The 15,793-nt window shown below is 51.9% G+C and overlaps 1 protein-coding gene across 3 annotated transcripts in view; it reads left to right on the top strand.

The window, feature by feature from the left end:
- ERG (ETS transcription factor ERG) overlaps window positions 1-15,793 on the top strand; it is a 269,120-nt gene that overhangs the window by 59,890 nt on the left and 193,437 nt on the right. For all 3 annotated transcript variants that reach the window (XM_023238738.2, XM_045036606.1, XM_045036605.1), the window contains one exon: window positions 13,446-13,546. The gene's annotated coding sequence lies outside the window, so the exon portion shown is untranslated. The remainder of the gene's footprint in view (window positions 1-13,445; window positions 13,547-15,793) is intronic.

A 15,793-nucleotide genomic window follows, 5' to 3' on the forward strand; every position in this document is an offset into this window, starting at 1 on the left:
TCGCTGTAACTTCATCGGGGGCCCCTGATGACCCTGGTCTGCTGAGATTGACCCCAACACTGTGGGCGTCCAGTGCTGTCCATTTTTATCCATTATTTCACACTTATTAATGATGTCTAGATTCTCTCCAACTCTAAATTGTGTGATTTTTATCATTCTGGGTTTTACCTTGCAGTTCTAGGCATTTCTTCTATACCTACACAGTTTTCCCCGTTGGCATAGACCCCACAGGTCCCCCCTGACAGTGGAAGATCTGTTCTCTCCAAGGCTGCGAGTCGCTGGGAAGATGCCCCTGCTGTCAGGCCTCTTTGCTACCAGCTGGTGATGTCACCCTGTCCAGGGTCATGCCTCTTTCCGGGGGCAGCCCATGACTAATCAACATCGGGGTAACAGCTCTGCGCGGAAGCAGGTGTAACGGGACAGATACAGATGTGTGTAGGCAGATAGCTATCTGTAACTATATCTCTGAATCTCTATTTTAATGAAATTTATCTTGAAGAATTGGCCCACGCAACTATGGGGCTGGCAGGTCTGGAATCTATAGGATGGGCCAAGAGGCTGAGTACTCGAGCAAGAGATACTATTCCAGTCTTGATTCTGACATTTGTCGGGCAGGCTCGCAAACTGGACACCCAGACTTTTACGTTACCGCTCAGGGATAAGAGTCCTTCTTTCCTGAGAAACCTCGATCTCTTCTCTTAAGGCCTTCCAGTGATTAGCTGAGGCCCACCAATATCCAGGAGACAGCCTGCTTTACTTCGAAGTCAGTTAATTGTAGACGAGAACCACATCCGAAACACCTAGACTAGTGTCTGGATACCATAGCCTCCCATGGATTTACACCCACGGTGGTGGTTAAAGGCCTGGCCCCTTGACCTTGACTCCCAGCTCTGAAGGGTCAGCCCAGCTCCAGAGGGCCCCATTGGGTCATCTGAGGCCTTTGCTGGGGCCGGATCACAGTCCTGCTTCCTCCGTCTGCATCTATGGGTGTTGATCCCAAGAGCACGGCCTGTTGAACTTTGCATGCTTATCTCCAGCTCATCAAATATCTCCAGCTTTGTCCATCCCACAAAACCAGTTAATTGGGAAAGTCAGGACACAGCAGCGGGCTGTCATTTCCTGCCCTGCCTTTACTCTGTGGGTGTGTAATTCACCCTCACTGTAACTCACACTCACCTTTAAATGACCTTCTAATAGCAAGAAATAGGACTCCAGCGGACCAGGTGTTTAAAATTCACAAGGAATCCCCCAAAACTTATTGTAAGTTCTTCTCCATAAGCCATTAAGCAGCTAATTAGTTAACGTTTACCGTACTTGCTATATTCTGAGAGAGTGAGAGAGAGAGGGGTACAGAGGATCCGAAGCGGGTTCTGCACCGACAGTCGTGGGCCTGGTGTGGGGCTTGAACTCACGAATGTGAGATCACGACCTGAGTCGAAGGCGGACCCTCAGCCTGTTCAACTGACTCAGGCACCCAGGTTCCCCTCAGCTGTTTAAATAGCTAATTTAGCACTTAAAAACAGACTTCCAAGGTAGACTGCTTTGTATCTGTTTTATAGATGCGCAAACGGAGGCACAGAGAGGTTAAGCAACTTTCCCAGGGTCACACAGCTCGTCCTCTCACTCATGATACTATAAACGTGAGGCAGGAGTAGATGGAAGAGAGCGATGGGTTGTGCTGGGTACACGCGTCCTTCTCAGCACCGAGGGTGGCTGCAGTCTGTTTTCTGGGCAGGGCGTCCCACGTGGATTTAGAGGGGTGAATTGGAGTGCTCCGAGGGTCTCGTTCTCTACTTCAGAGGGAGGTCCTCCAGAGCAAGTAGCAGACTGGAGGTCGCAGGAAGGAACAAGAAGACGATGCCATTAGAGCAGCTAAGCTGCCCTCCCAGATCCCATAATTGGTTTCCGCTCAGATCGCCTCTGGAAGGATCTCGAGTCCTTCTGTTTTAGGAGACCGCCTTTTGTTTTTGGTAGTTGCAGGCTGACCTTATGGGATGGAGGATGGATGGTGTGATTCCTGGGTCTGCCTGGGGTTTGTCTACACCACGTCTGAAACACCAGCGTGGGGAACACCAGCTGGGAGGGTACTTGAGATCACACTCTTGAGCTTTCTGGAAGGCCATTTTTGGCCGGCTGACATTTTGGGGGGGTTAATCCAGAAAATTGATTCCTGAAACTTGGCGTTTCTGAGATGCCTAGTAAACTAGGGGGTTCTTGGGAGAAAGTAGGAGGCATTAAAGCAAAGATTAGCCTGCATGTACCCACTCGTGCGGATTTGGGCTTTGGGACAGAAGAATTAGTTCTATGGAGCGATCAATCCAACTGTAATGCTGTTTAGCTCTTTCTTTAGGGAAGCCTTTCCACTTTTCCTGGGTTTTGACTGTGAAAGAGGATTGTGGAGATTGAGATTGAGAGAGGGCCCCAGAAAGGTGCCAGGAGGCCGGACTCTGGTTTGTCTTCTCTGCTGTTGAACCAGGGTGTGACTTTTCCTCGACTCAGGAGACCGCATGATTCGCAGGAAAACAGAGGCTGGGCCAGAATCCCGAGTTTGAGGCTCTGCTTGTCCACTTACCAGCTCTGTGGTCTTTGTAAGCCCAAATTGCCTTACCAGGAGAATTGAGGACAGCAATAATCACCTTCCAGGCTCTCTCAATCAGTGGGCCCGACGAGTAATGCCCCGACAGGCCCTGCAGTTTGGACTGACGAACGAGGCCATTACTGTCCTGCAGAGAAATAGGGGTAACCTTGCTGTGTTCAGGGGCTCACGATGCATTTGTTTTTCACACCCAGACTGAGCTGTTCTATCTACTCTGAGATGAGAAGAGGGAACCCCCCTCCCCTCCACCCCCTTTCTTTAGAGAGGGCCGGCCTTGAACATCTGGTCTTGGGATTGCAAACCCTGCTCAGATTCCAGAAGGTCAGGCCGGCACAGGAAAGTTCTGGTAGCTAGCTCCTTTCCCAGCCAGAGAAAAAGCAACTGTTGAGTGAAGTCTGTTAATTGCACCTTGTGAATTGCTGCACATCGGAAACCCAGAGAAATTTCAGGTGAGAAGAGAATGTCCTAAAAACGGGGCGCTGGTTAAACAGGCAGGTGTGAGGGAGACCAGAGAGGGTCTTACCCGCCCCCTGGAGGCTGTCACTGTCACCTGTGTAGTGTGGCCCGTCTCGGCAGCAGTCTCTACCACGTTTCTGCTCTGAGGTGGCCCCGCAGAGGCCGGAGTCCCAGTCTCAGTCCCGGTCCCCAGAGTCACGGGGGATGAAACTTCCCATTCTTGGGGCTGAAACAGAGCTCCCCGTCTTTTCCATCCTCCTCCCCCTCCCCCACCCCCCCTCCTGTGCCCAGCTGGCCACCAGGTTCTGCATTCCTGGCTCCTGCATTCCTTGGCTGCCCTGGCCTCCCTCCCTGGCTGGGCCTCGGCAGCTGCTTGGTCCCGGCCTCCCCCTCCCTGCAGTCAATGCTTGGTGAATCCTCCCGGAAGCCTCTTCGGAAGCTCGGTGCCCCAGATGCTCCGGGATCTCCAGCTGGGATTTTCAGAATAAGGGTCAGGCTTCTTAGCCTGTACCTCTGGGCCCTCCCGGGGGTCTGTGTCCAGCCCTCTGTGATCTACACAGGCCTGATCATCCAGCTCATGTGCCCCCCCCCCCCATCCCACGTCGGGCCCTCCTGCTTCACCACTTTTCTAGAACATCTGCCGGAGAGACCACCCACCTCTCTCCACACCCCCTGTTGGAGGCTGTTGTCCTGGGCAGAGATGGTAAAGACACTGTTAAGCTGTTGACAGAGGGCTTTTCCCATAGTGCCTCATTTTATCCTTGCAAGAAATGTAACTGCACCACCGGATGCCCTTACAGACGAGGGCTATAAGGGTTGCCTAGTCCTCCGCCCTGGATTCCTCTCCGCTCTGAGGTCTGTAGGATTTCTGTTGTTAGTAGGATCGCATTTAGATCCTGCCACGCCAAGCTGCAGCTGCATTTTCGTCTCCCCTGACCTATCCCCATGCTTCTTCCTGGAGCCGCTACATTGTCCCTTCTTCCGTGACATAAAACCTCGGTCCGCAAGCTTACTGTCTTGCAAAGCACGTCAGCTGTCCGGAGGTAAGAGACGCACTGTGGACCCTTTTCCTCCTGCAAAACCCCAGGACAAGCTCTTTGCATGGACCGATCAGTTAATTCCCACCGAACGACTTGTTAATGATAGAGCTCATGGAAAATTCTATATGGATGGAATGCCTAGCTGGAAATCGAGAAGGGCATTTTAGAAACCTCACGTCAGGGAAGGGCATTCATGGCGAGGCTCATGACTTCTATTTAAAATACGTGGGAGGGTTAAAACTTTTTTGCTTCCAAACTGTGTCCAGTAAAAATAAGGTGATCTTTATGTGATGCTCTTAAACCCGTCAGAAGTCAGTGGAGATGGAAAAACTGGTTTCAGAGCTCCTGCTGGTGAGATACCAATCACCAGAGTGCCAAAGTGTTTGAGCAAAGCTGGTGGGCACAGAGTTACTTTCATAGTGAGTTCAAGGCTCTTTGAAATTCCTCACCCTTTAAGGGTACAAGGTAACCTTTCCCTGTTGGTATTCTGTAAGTATTTGGCCATTTTTTTTTGTTTGTTTCAATTTTTTTTAAACATTTATTTGTTTTTGAGAGACAGAGAGAGACAGAGAATGAGCAGGGGTGGGGCAGAGAGAGAGGGAGACACAGAATCCGAAGCAGGCTCCAGGCTCTGAGCTGTCAGCACAGAGCCCGATGCGGGGCTCGAACCCACAACCTGTGAGATCATGACCTGAGCCAAAAAGTTGGATGCTTAACTGGCTGAGTCAACCTAGGCGCCCCCTGTTTTGTTTAACAGAGCAGTAATGGCAGATGATGTTGAGAAGTATCTACATTATTAGTCTCAGTATTTTTTTTTTCTTCTTTTTTCTTTCTGCCTTTATGCTAGTTGACTTTTCTTAGGAAAGTTTCTACCCTCTTTCTATCTGCCTCTTCCTACTCGATTCAAAATAAAAACATCAGGGTGATGCTGACAGGCAGAGTTTCACCGAAAAATGATCTGTGTTATCCTTTGCGGCCCTGCCCCTGTTAACGTTCATTGTTGTCTTTTCTGTTCTATTATGGGTTATCTTGCCATTCAGGAACTTTGCCTCTTTTGTCCATAATATTGAGATGTTAATACAATATCGATTCAGTTAACTGGCAATTAGTGGTTTTCACACGCAACCTCCAAAACAATTGTATGTTATTAACAGTATTTTGATTGTTTTTCCTGCCCAGTGTTGTTAATTTAAAAATATGAAACAGACCTCATCGTTTGCAAAGATGGCATCCATGCGATCGCCGTCCTTAAGATTTGACCTGGTGATTACATCAAGACAAAATTCCTTGATGAAGGTCAGGCTCGTTTCTAAAACAGACTTTGGGATTCTGTTCCCCCAGGACATATTTTGTTAGATGAACTTTCTTAGAAATACATAATGTTCCTTTAACCCGTGGCCTGCTTGTCCCTTGTCTGCTGTATGAAATGACTAAATATTTATGTTTTTCCAGTTGAACTTAGGAAAAAAAAAAAAAAAAAACAACCCTCTGGTAAATGTGTTTCCCTTAACAGAAGGCTCAGTGTAGACGGGGAGAGAAGTGGTATTTATAGTATTTTCTCTTTCTTGATGTCACCCGCCTTTCAAATGCAGCCTGTTTTCCTTCCAATGTCTCATTTTTACCGGGACCTTGAGGCAGATCACGGTCCCCAGACCGAGGGGCCGTAGAGCTGTTTTGCTGCTGTGTGTTTTGTTTTGGTGGCAACTGTCAGCCACGCCTTCCCCTCCGAGATCAGCTTGATGCTTTCGCGTGGGAATGGCAAGGCTAAAAAGGGATGAAGGGACCTTCCTTCAAGAGCGACGTGGCTTTGTAAGGGTCCGTGTGTCTGGGCGCGTTGAAGTGTATAAACATTTCGTTGTCCCCACGAAGGAAGAATGGGGAGGAGGCACCGTGAATGGAGTTTGATTTAGTGTCTTCAGGGGGAAAAGATTGAGCCCAGAGCCCAAAATGAAACGGAACCGAGCAGTAGGCAAGCCAGACCCGACCGAGCTGATGAAGAAGCGTGCGGTCACGGCCGGCGTGCGGCTCAGACGTGATTCATGGGAGACCCTTGAGCTGCTGGTTTAGTTTGGCAACATTTCTTTATGACGCAGGGCAACAGGAGTCCCTTCAGGAGATCCTATAGGATTCCAAGAACTGCCTCACTGAGTTCTAAGTGCGAGCAGAAGACACAGGCCAGTGATTCACCAGTGGAGACATACACAGGCGCACACACTAACGACGTCAGACCGAAGGAAGCATACGTTTTGAGCTACTAACCAGCTGCAGGAAGCAGGAGAGCTTCTAGGGAGACCCGGACCGCTCATATTTTCTCGTTTTTGAACTCCCGTCTCCCTAGGGTTTGTCCTTCCCAGCAGTGACTCACCACAGGGACTCAGGCGGGTCTCTGGGCGGGTCTTCCCAGATTTCCTGTGCCATCACCCTCCCTTCCTTGCCAGTCACTTCCGGCTCCTTGTCTCGTGGCTTCTAGAGCACAGGTGTGCGGGGTTCAGCTCCTGCGGGCCGGCTGCGGTGATCCTGTGCCTCTCTATCCAACTCTGCGTTTGGGGACAGCTGTTGGCTCCTTGCGGTTGGCCGTGATGGGAATGGTTGCTCCACAGAAATTGCCAAATGCCTCATACCAGTTTTCCCTCGGAGAGCTGGTTGTCAGGCATCGAACGGCGCATCACTTCTTTTGCGGCTCACCACCTGCCAGGGCGGACCCCACCAACGTGCTGTTGCGTCTGGCCTCTCCTCTGGCTCTTCCAGAGTGGGCCATCCCTCGTTCCTCTCTCTCTCTCTCTCTCTGTCTCTGGAATCTCTGTGTCTACTCCTCCACCGGTTCCCTCTATCCCACTTGTAAACATACCTTCTTTCCTCATCACCGACAAAGAACAGTGAACAAAGCGGGTTGTAAACCTCTTGAGGGCAAGACTTCGTGTGCCCTGCTGCGTCCCCAGCTGCTAGCTGTTTCTGAAACACGGAGGCACGTGACAAGTGTTGAGTGGGCGGGTGAACCGGTGCTTTTTCCTCGAGCTTCTCTCCCTTCCTCTCTCTTGGCTGCTCCACGCCTCTTATGCGTAGCCTGCAGTGGCTCACATATCCTCTCCACCATCCACTGCCCAGACCGTCCATGCAGAAACTGGCTTGCTCAGCCCTTCTGTTGCAGTGCTGATAGAGGCCCCCAAGAGGTCCCGACTTGCCATATCCAGAGTCCGTTCGCAGTACGTGTGGTCGGCCAATGAACTTCTCGTGCTTGTCCATCCCTCTGCAGGTCCCGTACTGTGAACTGTTTCTGTCTTACTGGGCGTCCTTTCTTGGATTCCGTGGTGTGGATCTTTTCCAGTTCTTCTAATTCTCTTCCTGCTGTTCCCTGAGTTCTTGGCAGTTTTCCTGTCTCCTTCAGGGTCTCAAATAGTTCAGGTGCTGCCCCCACTCGTATTCTGCAGCTGGGGGGGGGGTCAAACAAGACAGCGGGGAGTTGGTATTTATTATTGCTTTCGTACAACTCTATCTCTCCCGCCGGACTCTGAACTCACGGGCAAAGCCCAGCCCTAGTTGCTGCTTAGCTCAGTACCTGGCACGTGTAGGGGACTCAGTCGGTTGCATGTTGGACGGATGGATGGCTAATGAATGAAGAACTGAATGAACGAATGAATGGATGGGTCTGAAGGGCAGGCTGCGTTTAGATCACGGAAGGAGGCAAATACCAGTGGAACTTCTCGTGGATTATAGAGGCAGGTCGCCCAGCATTTCTGAGCTCACGCTCTGAGTGGATGTAGAGATGTGGGACGTAGAGAAAGACATTCTCCTTCTACCACGCCTCTCCCAAGTGCACTCACTCACCTTCGTGCCTTTGCTCACATCTCCTCCACCTGGCCCGCTCTCTGCCCCATTCCCACCTATCAAATACTAAGTGCCTGTCACATACTAACTCCCCCAAAGAGGCATCACCATTCCATGGCGCTGCATGCAGTTGTCTCCTCTCTTGTACCTCTCACGACTCTCTGCCCCCACCCCCATTCTGCATCCAGTCGGTCATTTAACTACAAGTATTATCCCCCCATCAAATCCTGTGTTTATTGAGGGCATGTCCTCACCCCCAGTGCTGGATGCTTAATACATGTGCAGATTGCGATGGGCCACTTCCCTTAATGATCGTTATTTGTTTTCTAAGTCCTAGGTCTAGTGTTCATGTAGAGAGATTTATGGGCTAATTTCCAGCAGATCGTTTTATTTTATTTTATTTTTAAGTGTTTATTTATTTTTAAAAAATTTTTAATGTTTATTTTTGAGACAGAGAGAGAGAGCAGAGAGAGATGGAAACCCAGAATCCGAAGCAGGCTCCAGGCTCCGAGCTGTCAGCCCAGAGCCGGACGTGGGGCTTGAACTCATGAGCTGTGAGATCGTGACCTGAGCCAAAGTCAGACACTTAACCGACTAAGCCACCCAGGCGCCCCAAATGTTTATTTATTTTTGAGAGAGAGAGAGAGCGAGAGAGCCTGCAAGTGGGGGAGGGGCAGAGAGAGAGAGGGAGACAGAGGATCCGAAGCAGGCTCCGCGCTGACAGCACAGAGCCCGAAGTAGGGCTGGATCCCACCAACAGTGACATCGTGACCCGAGCCGAAGTCAGACGCCCACCTGACTGAGCCACCCAGGCGCCCCAGATCACTTTATTGTAAAGTTACAACTGTGGAGCATATTCAGCACATCTGTTTGAGTTGGATACAGACGGCGAAAGCGACTCTATTGTTCGCAGGTACCTGAGCGAATAGGGTGTTTTCTGCCTTCGGGGTTGGTCCATTCTGTTTTTCCCCACCCGGAGCAGAAGCCCAGAGGTTTCCTGCAGTTACTCCCAGACAGCCACAGCCTATCGGTTTGGTCCTCAGGTACCTGCCCTCATGGGCCTGAGATGGCTGCCACAGCCCCAAGTGTCACACAGAGAGGACAGGCCCCCCCTGCCTGGAGACTCTTCCCCGAAGTGCTCCAGCTCATTTCCCCGGTGTCGAGTGGCCCATCCCTGACCTGCCAGTGACAAGAAGAGGGGTGCCCGGGGTCGGCTTTGCCCTTGAAGTGGGGGAGGGTCACTAGCCTTCCCCGGGCCTGGCGGGATGTGGGCGCCTTCTGCGAAGGGGGCGGGGCCGCACACGCGCGCGGCCGCCTCTGCGGCCTTCCGGGGGCTGTGAGCGAGCCAACCGAGTTCGCGGTGACCGTGGAGGCGATCGCAGCCCCTCCGTCCCGGGCGTCCTTCCGTCCGTCCCTCGTGGCGATGGAGCCTTCTCTCGAAAGGCTGCCGTTCGCCCCGTGTCCGGGCTGTTCCCTGTCGCGGAGGGCACGGAGCGCTGTCTGGACGTGGAGGTTGGCACCTTCCCGGGAGCCGGCCTGGCCGTGGAGCCTGCGCCGCGGCGGACACGAGGTGGCCAGGAGGGTCTGTGTGCGGGGAGCGGCTCCGCGTGCAGGGTGCTCGGGGAACCGGGAGGCCCCGCGCGCTGAACATAGCGGTGTCTTCGTCTGTCCGCCTGGCGCTGCCACGAGGCGACTTGCACCGCCTGTCACCTGCGCCTCCCCTCCCTGACCTGCGCCACCTCCCTGTCACCCGCGGCACTTCTCCCTGACCCCCGACCCTCGCCGCCCCTCCGTGACCCGCCTCGCCTCTCCCTGACCCTCCCCACCCCTCCCCTACCCGCGCAGCCTCTCCGTGACCCACCTCGCCTCTCCCCGACCCTCGCCCCTCCGTGACCCGCCTCACCTCTCCCTGACCCGCGCCCCTCCGTGACCCGCCTCGCCTCTCCCTGACCCGCCTCGCCTCTCCCTGACCCACGCCCCTCCGTGACCCGCCTCACCTCTCCCTGACCCTCGCCGCCCCTCCCCGACCCGCCTCGCCTCTCCCTGACCCGCGCCCCTCCGTGACCTGCCTCACCTCTCCCTGACCCGCGCCGCCCCTCCCCGACCCGCGCAGCCTCTCCGTGACCCGCCTCGCCTCTCTCTGACCCTCGCCGCCCCTCCCTGACCCGCCTCACCTCTCCCTGACCCGCGCCCCTCCGTGACCCGCCTCGCCTCTCCCTGACCCTCCCCACCCCTCCCCGACCCGCGCAGCCTCTCCGTGACCCACCTCGCCTCTCCCCGACCCTTGCCCCTCCGTGACCCGCCTCACCTCTCCCTGACCCGCGCCCCTCGGTGACCCGCCTCGCCTCTCCCCGACCCTCGCCGCCCCTCCCTGACCCGCCTCACCTCTCCCTGACCCGCGCCGCCCCTCCCCGACCCGCGCAGCCTCTCCGTGACCCGCCTCACCTCTCCCTGACCCTCTCTGCCCCTCCCTGACCCGCCTCACCTCTCCCTGACCCGCGCCGCCCCTCCCCGACCCGCGCAGCCTCTCCGTGACCCGCCTCACTTCTCCCTGACCCTCTCCACCCCTCCCTGACCCGCCTCACCTCTCCCTGACCCTCGCCGCCCCTCCCTGACCCGCCTCACCTCTCCCTGACCCGCGCCGCCCCTCCCCGACCCGCGCAGCCTCTCCGTGACCCACCTCGCCTCTCCCCGACCCTCGCCCCTCCGTGACCCGCCTCACCTCTCCCTGACCCGCGCCCCTCCGTGACCCGCCTCACCTCTCCCGACCCTCGCCGCCCCTCCCTGACCCGCCTCACCTCTCCCTGACCCACGCCCCTCCGTGACCCGCACCGCCTCTCCCTGACCCGTGCCACATCATTGTCACCTGTGCCACCTCTCCCTGACCTGGGCCGCCTCTCACAGTGCCCCCTGTCTCTCATTCACGCCACCTGTTACCCACAATCCCTCTCTCGCACCCGCACCCCCGTCTCTCGCCCACAGCTTGTGGACGAGCAAACCGGGGTGCAGAGCAGCTCTGGCAGCTGCCCTGTGTCAGCACGAGCCTGGGAATCCCAGCCCGGGGCTCCCTCCCCGCACCAAGGCTGCTCTGGCAAATGAACTTGCCCTTCAGATGCTCAGACGCGTTTGGCTCCACCCGTGTCCAGTGGGCACTCTCTAACGACCACATCCTTCTTCCTGTGACCGTGGAGACTGCGGAGCCACACGGAATCTGAGGGTGGTGGGGACTGTAGTCCTTGGCCGTGGTGGGGCTGGGGGTTGGGGGGGGGGGCGGGCGGTGTCCTCATACGGCCACGTGGTCCTCTGGTCTCTGCTTTCAGCGGGACCAGGGACTGTTGGGCAGGGTTAAGCAGTGTGCTCTTAAACCAGAGCTCTCAAATGGCTGTATTTTTTGAGTTCCGGAGTCTGGTTTGCAAAATTTTCTGACTTTCTCGCTTTGACCGGGCCAGCTGTTAGCCTCACGCGGCTGGTAGCGTGCCTTTCTCTGGCAAAAGCTTCTCTCCCCGGACTTCGTGACATTTTTTTGGATCCTTTGTGTCTTCTCAGCTGTGTTATGGATAATTTATGTTGTCAGATAAGTGCCCTCTGGATAAATGAAATATTAATAACGCCATAATGCTAATTTAAAAATATCCATTGCACATATTTAATAGAATCTTCTCTGGGCTTTACTCTTGTCTTTAAATCAGGTCCAGCAATATTCAGTCATAAATCAGGTTACTCCTTCGGCATGTAGAGGTTTTGGCACTGAAGGATGCTCTGAGATGACATAGGATAGTAAATCTCAGCCCGTGCTTTTAAAAAACTCTTACTCCCTCTTCGGCAATTGGAAACTAAATACTACTCTGACCACTTGTCCGTGGAAAGCATTTAGCCAAGCGCTAATCAATATTGCCTTTTGGATTTGGAGAAAAAGAAACTTGGGAACACCTTTGGTAACTCAGGGTCCGCGCGGCCACACAGAGCGTGATCTAGTTCACCGTTCCCTTCCCCTTTCCCGCCAAGGCCGGATAGGTACAAGTCGCACATCACTGTCAAGAAAACAGTTCGGAAATCCGTCGAGTAACATAAAAGGATTATTGCTTAGTTGTTTTTTTTCCTTTTTCTTTTTTCTTTTTTTTTTCTTTTTTCTTTTTTTTCCTGGTTATCGAAATGAATATTCTTCATTCTGAAAATTAGGAACGTGTCCCAAAGAAGATCACCGAGAAAATAAGACTCCCTCGTGTTGGAACCTCAAAGCCGCTTCTGTGAGCGACTCCGTACCCTTCCTTAGAGCCGCCCCCTTCCCTTTCCGCCTTCCCTTTTGTCTTTCATCCAGCTCGTGTTGGTCTTTTTACAATATTGGAATCACGTTACGCATGTGGTTTTGGATTCTAGTATTTTCCCGAGAATTTACATTTTCCCATATCACAGCAGACACTTTGTGGGGACTGGGGCAGCCGGACGAACTGTCCTAGAGCCCAGGCCCAGAGACTTTAGGTGGACTTGGCTGGCGCCCCGAGCAGAGTGGGAGAGCCAGCGGGACCGTGGAAACATTTAGAAATAATATCGCCCCTTGCAAATATTGATTTTGATGCAACACTTAAGACATTTTCTAGTTTGAAAATATTTTCAACTGAAACAGTTGCCATTTGCAATTTGTCATGTTGTGAGGATTCCGTTAAATGTAACATTTTGGGATTGGATATTTTACTTGGAAAGTTGCATGAGCCCTGAAATTCCTGTATTGCCAAAAAAAGAGATTGGATTTTAGAGCTGTGGCAACAGGCGTATTCTAAGGAAGACTTACCCCCCCTTCTCTCCCTTATTTCAGTTTGGTAGTGTGTCTAATGTTTCTAAAAAACATGGATCCTCCTAAGCATCTACAAATTAAAAGGATTGTTTCTTTCCTGGAACTAAAATGATTGCTTAATTACAGTTCCCAGGACGTTTAATAAACTTTGTTACTCTTTGTTTGAGCAGACAAAAGGGCTCAAGGATGGAGAAACCATTATTACTAAAGCTGGGGTCTGCAAAGGAAGGAAAACATGTTCAAAATATTTTCTTTGCAAAAGTGTATGTGTGCTTTACTATGCCAGTTCAGGCTTGGCTTTTATTTCACTCCTAATTTTTGTTTCTTAACGCTGAGCTTTCCTGGGGAGATGTTGTCACCCCTCTCCCCCCTGCCTTTTTTTAAGGGGAGGATTTTAAATTCATTCTCCTTTTAGGATTTTTTTTTTTTTTTAGACGGGGAGAGAGAGTATGAGCAGGGGAGAAGGGAAGAGGGAGAGAGAGAGAAAATCTTAAGCAGACGCCACGCACAGTGCAGAGCATCACTCGGGGTCGGTCCCATGACCCTGGGATCGTGACCTGAGCCAAAATCAAGAGTTGGATGCTCAACCGACCGAGCCACCCAGGTGCCCCTCTTTTTAGGATATTTTAAAATAATATTTAAGAAATAGGTTTAGCCACGAAGCACACGTTTGATCCTTGATATTAATATTTGGGGGGAAAACCCCAAGGTTTAATATATTTAAATTCTTTTTCAGATGTTCCACGATCTTTGAAGACCCAAGAAAAGCAGTGTTGGCCAAAAGCAAGACAAATGACTCACAGAGAAAAAAGATGGTGGGGCCAAGGGCAATTAAAGGTAAAACAAAATCCCGGATAACCCTACCTCTCCTAGGCAAGATTTTTTTTTTTTTAAATAAGAATCTATAAATATTTGGTATCTTGAATATTTGATCTTTGTGCTCCAAAACCTCCCGAGACCTTCCCTTGATGGGGAGATGGGTGAAATGGAGGATGACGATTGAAGAGCACATTTATCATGATGAAGACAAATTAAAACCAAAAACCGAAGACCCTTCTTTGGATTGTTTGATGTACGTTGAGGGATGGTGTTGGTTCCACTGACTCTTCCCCCGAGTAAGATGCCCCTGGCCCGGCATGGTCTGCTGGCCCCCGCCCCTGACACAGGGGATGGTTGGTTTTGTCCCTGCTTCGCAAGTATTGACCTTGTCATCACCCTTTTCTTCACTTCCTTCTGTTCTCGTCTGCTCCTTCCAGAAGAGCCGGAGGCCAAGGGCAGTGACTACAGATACTTATGCTTTATGATATATACATTTTCCTGTCATATCACCAAATTTGCTCTGTGGCTATTTTATAGTTATTTGACTTGTATTCAATGGAAGCCTCATCTCAAGAGGCAGACACAGGGAAAGGTGGGGGATTTCAGCACTTTATCTACAAAATGTGTCCTTTGGCTGCGAGAACTATCAGGCTTCCCTCAGAAAAGCATTTCAGGGGTTGGAAGAGGTTATGGTGGGGCCTACATTAACACTCATTTGGGCCACGGAACTTAAAGAATCTCTTTTTTGCCAAAATGAAGCCAGGAGTGGTTAGTAGATGGGACGGTAATACACAGTGCCTGGGATGCTCCTTGAGCCGAGGTGGTAGTCTGGTAAAAAAGAGTGGAAAATAAATCGGATATGATTCCTGAGGCACACCCTCCCCGCTTAACCTTCCCTAAATCAGGCCTCCTAATCTTCATCAGTTGAAATATCAAACAAGTCCCTCAGTAAAGGTGTATTCGTTTTCCCCAGCAGCTGGGAGAAATCACTGCAGACTGGGGGGCTCAGATGGCACAAACAGATCGCCAGCTCTGGAGGCTGGATGCCGAGGTCAAGGTGTGGGCAGAGTTGGTTCCTTCCGAGGCCGCGAGGGAGAGTCTGCCCCAGGCCTCTCTCCTTGGCGTGTGATGGCCATCTTCTCCCTGGGTGTTCATATCTTCTGCCCTCTAGATGAGTAAGGACACCAGTCGGATTGGCTTAAGGCCTACCCTATGACCTCACTTTAACTCAATAACTTCTTTTTTTTTTTAATTTTTTACTAATGTTTATTTGAGAGAGAGAGAGAGAGAGAGAGAGAGAGAGAGGGAGAGAGAGAGAAAAGTGCAAGCAGGGGAGAGGCAGAGAAAGAGAGAGGGAGACATAGAATCCGAAATAGGCTCCAGGCTCTGAGCTGTCGGCACAGAGCCCCATGCAGAGCTTGAACTCATGATTTGTGAGATCATGACCTGAGCGAAAGTCGGCCTCTTAACCGACTGAGCCACCCAGGTGCCTTTTTTTTTTTTTCTATTTTTTAAAATGTTTATTTATTTTTGAGAGAGAGAGAGAGAGGGAGCAGGGGAGGGACAGACAGAATCTGAAGCAGGCTCCAGGCTCTGAACTGTCAGCAAGGAGCCTGATGCAGGGCTCGAACCCACGAACTGTGAGATCAGGACCTGAGCCAAAATCAAGAGTCAGATGTTTAACAAGCTGAGCCACCCAGGCGCCCCCAACATTCAGGTTTTAAGTCAAGGATGTTTCCAGTCAATTGACAAAGGTCCCTTATGAATTTGTTTATTGAGAATTATTTCTCTCAAAGTTGCAGCATTTTGCACAGTATCAAATCTTTGCTCTCTCAATCATAGCTGTTACCACTTCCTAAGTGCTTATTGTGTACCTAGCACCACAAGAGGTTTCTTGGGTATGATTTAATGTAATTTCACAAAAGCCTGGTGGAGTTGGCCGCGGAGGGAGAGCCCCACAGTGGTCCCCACTCAGGTACTAACCAGTTGGGAACAGACCCTGGCCAAACCCAGTATTCACAGCTGTGTGAACCGCTGACCATCAGTTTGGAGGTAGAAAACTGAGGAGTCTCTTCTCCCCGCTCCTGACATCAGGTATGTAGTGTCTTTTTCAACGCCATCAACGAAGTTTCCCACTCTCCGACCCCAGCCGGGTATCCTACAATTTAATTCGGTTCTGACCCTCCCTGGGGTTAGTGTCACGCCCCACACATGAAGGGCTCCGTCCCGCAAGACTGACCTCCTCCATCTACTTCAGATGCCAAT

The sequence above is a fragment of the Felis catus genome, chromosome C2 (genome assembly GCF_018350175.1).
Source record: "Felis catus isolate Fca126 chromosome C2, F.catus_Fca126_mat1.0, whole genome shotgun sequence".
NCBI lineage: Eukaryota > Metazoa > Chordata > Mammalia > Carnivora > Felidae > Felis > Felis catus.